The 9146-nt window shown below is 42.8% G+C and overlaps 1 protein-coding gene across 1 annotated transcript in view; it reads right to left on the bottom strand.

The window, feature by feature from the left end:
• The window catches only part of LOC122556798 (dedicator of cytokinesis protein 2-like), a 727415-nt gene that overhangs the window by 368575 nt on the left and 349694 nt on the right, over positions 1-9146 (bottom strand). The window lies entirely within an intron of this gene.

Here is a 9146-nt window from a genome sequence, read left to right as displayed (position 1 = left end):
TCCTATCGGAAAGGTGTTGTGAAACTTGAAAGAGTTCAGAAAAGATTTACAAGGATGTTGCCAGGGCTGGAGGATTTGAGCTACAAGGAGAGGCTGAACAGGCTGGGGCTGTCTTCCCTGGAGGGTCAGAGGCTGAGGGATGATCCTATAGAGGTTTACAAAATCATGAGGGGCATGGATAGAGTAAATAGGCAAAGTCTTTTCCCTAGGGTCGGGGAGCTGGCCATAGGTTTAGGGTGAGAGGGGAAAGATATAAAAGAGACCTACGGAGCAACGTTTCACACAGAGGGTGGTACGTGTATGGAATGAGCTGCCAGAGGATGTGGTGGAGGCTGGTACAATTGCAACATTTAAGAGGCATTTTGATGGGTATATGAATAGGAAGAATTTGGAGGGATATGGGCCGGGTGCTGGCAGGTGGGACTAGATTGGGTTGGGATATCTGGTCAGCATGGACGGGTTGGACCGAAGGGTCTGTTTCCATGCTGTACATCTCTATGACTCTATAAGTCCTATATTCCAAGGGAATAGCACACGAAATGTAAAATCTCAGGTAATGTTTAAGACCTGTGAAGCCATTTGTAGGGGATTGTAAACTTTAATTTTCCAGGTCAGCATTGTACACCAAAGTGTACAGAGAGAGAAGAAAAAATGTAACAGGGATTTTATCACATTTAGCTTAAAATTATAGGCTGGGCAGAGTGCTAACATTCTGGGCTTTATTCTTTTCTCAATATCAATGGACAGGCAATTGCTTGGAGATACACTTGCTCTTCAGCTTTCCTTCATTGCGGTTGCAAAGGAAGAACCATTGTCTCCTGAGACAATGACAGCAGAACAAGAGCAGTCCTGGCCATTGCCTGTGGGGTCTGTGCCCATATCTATTCCAACGCTGCAAGGATGAAAACCTTCTCTCTATGTCAAGAGCTTTGCTCAGTTACATACTAGCTTGAAGTAGTCAGATACCTAAGGTACATAACAAGATGCTGATTGTCAATGGAGGTTAGGCTCTAGTGAACACAAGAATGTCACTTGGTTGCAGCAAAAGTGATGTTCAGAGTTTGCATTTGTGCAGAGGGGACGCTATGTTGTATCTAACCTTGTTAGACTTACTGCTGAAGAGCACAATGCTGCACGGGTGGCACAGTGGTTCAGTGGTTAGCACTGCTGCCTCACAACGCCAGGGACTGGATTTGATTCCAGCCTCAGGCAACTGTCTGCGTGGAGTTTGCCCATTCTCCCTGTGTCTGCGTGGGTTTCCTCCGGGTTCCTCCCACAATCCAAAAGATGTGCAGGTCAGGTGAATTGGCCATGCTAAATTGCCCATAGAGTTAGGTGTATTAGTCAGGGGTGAATGTAGGCAATTGAGTCTGGGTGGGTTACTCTTCAAAGGGTCAGTATGGACTTGTTGGGCCGAAGGGCCTGTTTGCACACGGTAGGGAATTTAATCTAATCTTATCTCATTCGGGATGAAAGTCTAGTGCTTGTATTGATGTCAGTCAGCTGGACCTCATAGAGTATGAGTTTCCTGATTGAGATTCTTAATCCGGTCCAGTCAGGGAGCCTTGGCTGATATAAAAGGATGAATGTCAGGGGTATTGAGCCCTAAATGCCTGACTCAGCGAGAGGCAGTGCTATTGTCTAAGGCTCTGCATTTGTAAATAAAGGACGATTGGGAATGGGTTGCCAGCCTCTGATGAGTTATTTCGGAAAGAGACTGAATTTCTGCACGTCAGAAATATTGTTCTTTTGGAGCTTTCTGATTTCCAAGATCCTATTAACAGAAGCAAATATTATTAATAATATGATAGGGAAGTAAGTGTTACCCTTGCGGAGGCAAGCCCCAAAAATACTTCAGTGGCAGCACTTTGCTCTTCAGTGGCAAGTCTAACAAGGTCAGGTACAACGTGATGTCCCCTCTGCACAAACGCAAACTCTGAACATCACTTTTGCTGTAACCGAGTGACATTCTTGTATTCCCTAGAGCCTACCCACTCTCCATTGACAATCAGCATCTTGTTATGTACAATAGACAATAGACAATAGGTGCAGGAGTAGGCCATTCTGCCCTTCGAGACAGCACCACCATTCATTATGATCATGACTGATCATCCACAATCAGTCTCTTGTTCCTGCCTTATTCACATAACTATTGATTCCACTATCCTTAAGAGCTCTATCCAACTCTTTCTTGAAAGTATCCAGGCCTCCGCAGCCTTCTGGGGCAGAGCATTCCATACACCCACCACTCTCTGGGTGAAGAAGTTTCTCCTCAACTCTGTTCTAAGTGGCCTACCCCTTATTTTTAAACTATGTCCTCTGGTTCAGGACTCACTCATCAGCGGAAACATGCTTCCTGCCTCCAGAGTGTCCAATCCTTTAATAATCAGATCCCTTCTCAGCCTTCTAAACTCAAGGGTATACAAGCCCAGTCGCTCCAATCTTTCAGCGTAAGATAGTCCCGCCATTCCAGGAATTGACCTCTTGAACCTATGCTGCATTCCCTCAATAGCCAGAATGTCTTTCCTCAAATTTGGGGACCAAAACTGCGCACAATATTCCAGGTGCGGTCTCACCAGGGCCCTGTCTAGCTGCAGAAGGACCTCTTTGCTTCTATACTCAATTCCTCTTGTTATGAAGGCAAGCATGCTATTAGCTTTCTTCACTGCCTGTTGACTCCATTTAAGTAGTAATCTGCCTTCCTGTTCTTGCCACCAGAGTGGATAACCACACATTTATCCACAATAAACTGCATCTGTCATGCATCAGTCCACTCACCTTGCCTGTCCAGGTCACCCTGTATTCTCCTAACATCCTCCTCACATTTCACCCTGCCATCCAGCTTTGTGTCATCAGCAAATTTGCTAATATTACTTTTAATACCTTCATCTATATCATTAATGTACATTGTAAAAAGCTGCGGTCCCAGCACTGATCCCTGCAGCACACCACTGGTCACCGCCTGCCTTTCCAAAAGGAAGCCGTTTATTACTACTCTTTGTTTCCTGTCAGCCAACCAATTTTCATTCCATGTCAGTATTTTGCCCCTAATACCATGTGCCCTAATTTTGCTCACTAACCTCCTATGTAGGCCCTCCAATCCGCAGGAACTGATCCTGAATCTATCGAACTCTGGAAAATGATCACCAACGCATCCACGATTTCTAGAGCCACCTCCTTCAGTACCCTGGGATGCAGACCATCAGGCCCCAGGGACTTATCAGCCTTCAGACCTAACAGTATCTCCAACACCAATTTCTGGCAAATATAAATTCCCTTCAGTTCAGGTCCTTCAGCCACTGTTACATCTGGGAGATTGCTCGTGTCTTCCCCAGCGAAGACAAATCTAAAGTAGCAATTCAACTCTTCTGCCATTTCTTTGTTTCCCGTAATAAATTCACCCGTTTCTGTCTTCAAGGGCAAAATGTTAGTCTTAACCATTTTTTCTCTTTTGACATACCTAAAAAAGCCTTTCCTATCCTCCTTTATATTTTTGGCCAGTTTACCTTCGTACCTTTTGTTTTCTTTGGGTATTTCCTTTTTAGTTATCCTCTGTTGTTCTTTAAAAGCTTCCCAGTCCTCCGATTTCCCACTCATCTTTGCTATGTTATACTTTTTCCCTTTTGTCTTTATATGGTCCTTAACTTCCCTCGTCAGCTACGGCCACCCCTGCCTCCCCTCAGGATCTTTCTTCCTTTTTGGAATGAACTGATCCTGCATCTTCTGCATTATACCCAGAAATACGTTAGGTATCTGACTACTTCAAGCCGGAATGTAACTGCCCAAAGCTCTTGACATAGAGAGAAGATTTTCATCCTTGCAGTGTTGGAATGGATATGCAGAGACCCCAGAGGCAAAATGTCAGAGTCTAACATGTGGGCGGCACGGTGGCACAGTGGTTAGCACTGCTGCCTCACAGTGCCAGAGACCCTGGTTCAATTCCTGCCTCAGGCGACTGACTGTGTGGAGTTTGCACGTTCTCCCCGTGTCTGCGTGGGTTTCCTCCGGGTGCTCCGGTTTCCTCCCACAGTCCAAAGATGTGCAGGGTCAGGTGAATTGGCCATGCTAAATTGCCCGTAGTTTAGATTAGATTAGATTACTTACAGTGTGGAAACAGGCCCTTCGGCCCAACAAGTCCACGTATACCACCCAGACCCATACTCCTACACTTACCCCTTCACCTAACACTACGGACAATTTAGCATTGTTAGGTAAGGGGTGAATTTAGTAGTGTTAGGTAAGGGGTAAATGTAGGGGTATGGGTGGGCTGCGCTTCGACGGGGCGGTGTGGACCTGTTGGGCCGAAGGGCCTGTTTCCACACTGTAAGTAATCTAAACTCAATCCACCAATAATTTGGAAGGGAAAAAAAGGGGAAGCAAAATGTATTGCTAGTGTTAACTCATGGTACTAACAGAATTATGTCTTGAACTGGCAGCAGTTTTATTTGATCTGTCTGTACTTTCTCCTAGTGTAGAATATGACTTCAGACAACAAGAAGGCAGATTCCATCAAGTACTACGAGCACTGGAAAGTGAAGATGAAAGTTCACACCAGCCGCACTTACCCAGAGGCAACACGGATACACAGACTGGTCAAAAACAAGAGCTGAAGAATAAAGGACGCAAGCCTAAGAAAGCCTGCTTCTGGTGTTTGTGAGCCCCTGCTGTCAGGATTACTGGCTTTTCTTTCTGTCCCCGTGCAACTTTTGTAAATTAAAGTGCATCAATGGGCGCCTTCTACATTTCAGGCTAGCTGGGGCTGGCTGCAGCAAAGGAGGCAGCCACAGTCATTACAATGGCTACGTGGGAGGAAAGAAGAAAATTTTGAAGAGAGAAGAGGTGAGAACGTTTATAGAATGTACCAATCCTTCTGACATGACGTTGTAAAGCTGCAGCAAAGTGACAGCTGACTAGTGTAGGTGACCTGTACCATCCAACAGATTCAGGTCAATTGGTACGGGCTGATGGATTACTTTCCAAACTACATTTGGTTTGATGCGGCACTCTCTCTAATAATTGTTTTTGATTGATCAACATAGTAAAACACAGCAATAGTGAATGTGGTGGAGCATTTAAGAAGCTGATGAAATCGATTCAGTCTAACAATAAAGTCTGCAGCCTCATTCATTATTAGCATTGGTGCAGAGGATAATGTTTGTATTCCTGTGTTTCCAAATGGTCACACTCTTTCCGCTTTTCAGTGGGATATTTGACATTGCAGTTTGGCGCCACTCTCTCTGTATCAGTGGTGCCACTTTTGTACATAAAAGAAAGTCTCCCCTTAGGGGTTTCTGGTTGCCCCCACCCCAAAACCTTAACTTCTCTTTTTTGTCACAGACATTGTTTTCTGCAGCCCTGATTTAACATGGATTTTCAGCATAGAAGCAGTCCAATTCTGACCATTTTAGCTGGTCTTATTCAGTATTAATGCTCCACAAGTGTCTCCTCCCACTGTGCCTCACCTTACCACAGACGTCTATAAATTTCCACCTTATTTGATTTATTGTTGTCACATGTACGGAGATACAGTGAAAAGTATTGTTTTGCATGCTCTACAGGCAGATTGAATCATACAAACTGCAACAGGTAGCAGAACAGATCTACGCCTCCATTATTCATCTCAACAACAGCAGATGGTGTTGACTTCCGCATTATATCAATCATATTTTGCTCAAAAGTTAAATCCAGAATTTAAAATGACATACAATGCAGGAAAAATGCCAGAAGTAATTCATATACTGTAGTAGAAACAATTATTCCAAAACGCATATCAGCACATTTGGATAATAATTCATGTAATGGAGATACCAATCCTTCAAAAATAAATGGCCTCTTCGCTGCATTAATAACATCATGTTCTGATTTCGCATGAACGCTCTAAACATTGTGCCCCACTATCACCAACACTTCATAGGCTAATAGAGGGGGCCATCACAGAATAACATACTTACACAGTGACAAGATTACAAAGAGCTGAATTAAAAAAGGCCCCAAAATGATTAAACAGTGCAAAATTCTTCTCTTTTGGGCACAAAGCTCACTTTGTGGCCTAAGCAGCGATTCATAAAAGGTTTCCATTGTGATGAATAATTTTATAAGAATATTATTGTGGAACAAACCCTTAAATCATGAGTTATTTTAAAAATGTGGAACAGTGTCATTAATTTTATATTCTTCATAACATGCACAACAGCACAGTTAAAAGTTCCAGAATCCATGTGCTGTCCTTTCTAATGCAGGTGGTGGAAGATCGACTGTGTAATTATTGAACTTTCTTTAGGCTTTTATTTGGGTTTCTTGGTGCTCTTGCTTTTTACCACTCCTCATCTGAGTGCAGCTTTCTAGAAAATTCCAGCTGTGTATATAATAGCTTCAAAGCTATTTCTGACACCAGTTATATTTTGTGCAACATTAGTGTTCGGCTCAACATCGTATTCTGTGTGAATTGAAAATAGTTGGAAGGTAAGGTGGGTTAATCCATGAGGGTGAACATTTCCTTGAACCCACAGTTACCTACAGTTACTGTTGAGAATCACAGGTGAACAGCTGGGGCTATCATCCAAAGCTAGATCAACACTCAAAGAAATGAAGAAGATAGGATGAATCAGGAAATTGTATGAAGGTGGTGACAGTTTGGGTTTGGGAATCCTGGATATCATATGAGGGAAAAGGTGAGTGATAAAAGTAGAGTCTTCATGATTTTGACTCAGTGACAGTGCAAGGAGGAGAAAGAGACAATCAGTCATTGCATTTGATTCTCGGAAGAGCAAGGGAAGAGGGAATGCAGACTGTAATATTTATTGTAATGGAGATAGTCAACAGAGGTTGAGATGAATGGTGAGAGAATTTGATCCTTCTTATGTTGGCAAGTCTTTGGGGATATCTAGCCTGAGAGTGTAAGGTGGGCTCAGAAGAGACGCCCTAAGTAGGAAAAGATCTTAAAGTTCTGGGCCAAACTAAACTCGGATTTCGAAACAGGTTGAGAATTACTAAGATTAAAAATTATTTTCAATTTCATGTAGTTTCTTGACCAAGAAAAGAAACAACAATCTATTGCTCCCCAAAGTTTGGGAACAGGCTCCTGCATCAGAGAAAATATTACAGATTATATGCTCTAAAATACATACAGGTATACGAGTGCTTTTGCACGAAAGTTGTTTGTACATTGGATATTAAAAGATCGAAACATGCTGATAAAGACAGAAGCTGAAAGGTTTTCCTGTTTGATCCAAAATCAAATTAGTTAATGTTCACTGTGGTGACTGGAAGTGAAAAACAATTGACTTTGGAGTCCTTGAGATAGGGAAGGGTGAGACCTCTGGGCACTTGTTCACCACATCTGCTGGGGCATGTTGTATCGGTGGATACCAGGAAGAGCAGGATCGAGCTGGACTGAGATATCTGCTTTCATCACCTCAACCCTCACAATTCAACAATCGGCTGAGAATCACAGATGAAGAGGTGGAGAGTTATTGGAGATACAAGAAGATGAACTGTGGCCCTTCAGTAGGAAAGAATACGAGTGCCAAAGAGAAACCAAGAACTATCTGAGTTATTAGAAAGAAATGGAAATATGTAAGTTTATTTTGAAATGTGCAAACAGGAGTAAAATAATAAATAGTTTTGTGTTACATGTGATGCTAATTTTTGGATGTGTCTTACCTCAGTAAATGAGGCTAACACTTGTGTTATAGGCATATGGGATGCAGGTGAATTTGTATACTGTCTATACAGGAATAAGACTTTTCTTTGTATGTTATTGAATATACCTGTAAAATACATTCAAGCAATGATATTTTTGAAACTGTGTCATTTTGATGGCTTTTCATTGCGCACAAATCAGTCAGCTGTTTCCACCGATTAACACACAGAAATAAAGAAATACTGGTGTTAACATGGACATTTTATCAAGCCAACATTTAAGAGCACTTTTCGCCATGTATTTCTCTGGGGAGTGCAGTGATTTCTAGTGTGTAAGCAAACAGAACACTCATACTGCTGCCGCATTGCTCCAGGAACAGCATTCGGATTAATGATCAGTCTGGTTCTGGCTGCATTAGTTATGAGATCAATGTTATCCAGGATACAAAACAGACAGCTCTGAAGCAAGCTGCTTTGCCTTGGATGCTGTCAAGCCTCTTAAGTGCTGTTGGAGCTGCACTTATCCGGGCAGCCAGAAATATATGGTCTGTAGTATGTGGGAAGTCATGGACCCTATTGGTGTCTTGGATGGGAACCTGTGCAATAAGTGCTACCAGCTGCAGAAACCTGAGCTGCAGGATTCAGAGCTTGAGTAGAAACTGGAGTCACTGGGGCACATCTGCGAAGCTGAGAGTTATGTGGACAACACACTCAGACAGGTGTTCATGCCAAGACTTAAGGGCCTGAGAATGGGTGGCCACCAGACAGTTCAAGAGAAACAGGCAGGTAACGCAGGAGTCCCCCATGTTCCTGCTCACAAATCAGTTTTCCATTTTGGAAATTGGTTCCTCAAGGGAGTGCAACCAGAGCCTTGTTTGTGATACCATGACCAGCTCAGCTGTACAGGAGTGAACTAAGAAGCAGCAGCAACAGTGATCATGTGATAGGGATTTCATTAGTGAAGGAAACAGACAAACGTTTCTGACAAACTCCAGGATGGAATGTTGCCTTCCTGATGCAAGGATCAAGGATGTCACGGAACAATTATAGGTTGTTCTGTCATAGCGCACGTTTCATCAACACCAATTGGCGATAACACAATTGACAAATTGTGGATGACATTTGGCTAATGCAAACTTTCTACTGAACGGGTATAATGATTTTCTATATTGCTCTTCTGCAGCACGAGTTTCTGTAGCTGTTTTTCTCAGTGCGATTTTCTATCACGCAGAGTTGCAGAGGAACACAATTACTGCATTATAGCAGAACGACCTGTCTAGGGCATCATTGTGGGGGAGAGTGAACAGCCATGATCCGCAATAGTCCAAATGATTTGAATAGTAAGAGAGATATAATTCTTAACTTTAAAAGTTACTTAGAAAAATAGCAAACAGTATTCTAAATGTAGTCATCTCTGCAATATTCCCAGAGTCACATGCAAGTGAATACAGAAATGCAAGGAGAAGGAGATGAATGAGTGGCTGGAAGATGATGCAGGATGGATG

This window comes from Chiloscyllium plagiosum, chromosome 14, assembly GCF_004010195.1.
Source record: "Chiloscyllium plagiosum isolate BGI_BamShark_2017 chromosome 14, ASM401019v2, whole genome shotgun sequence".
Classification (NCBI taxonomy): domain Eukaryota; kingdom Metazoa; phylum Chordata; class Chondrichthyes; order Orectolobiformes; family Hemiscylliidae; genus Chiloscyllium; species Chiloscyllium plagiosum.
The sequence above is the reverse complement of the archived record's forward strand: the minus strand, read 5'-3'. Positions and strand labels throughout refer to the sequence as shown.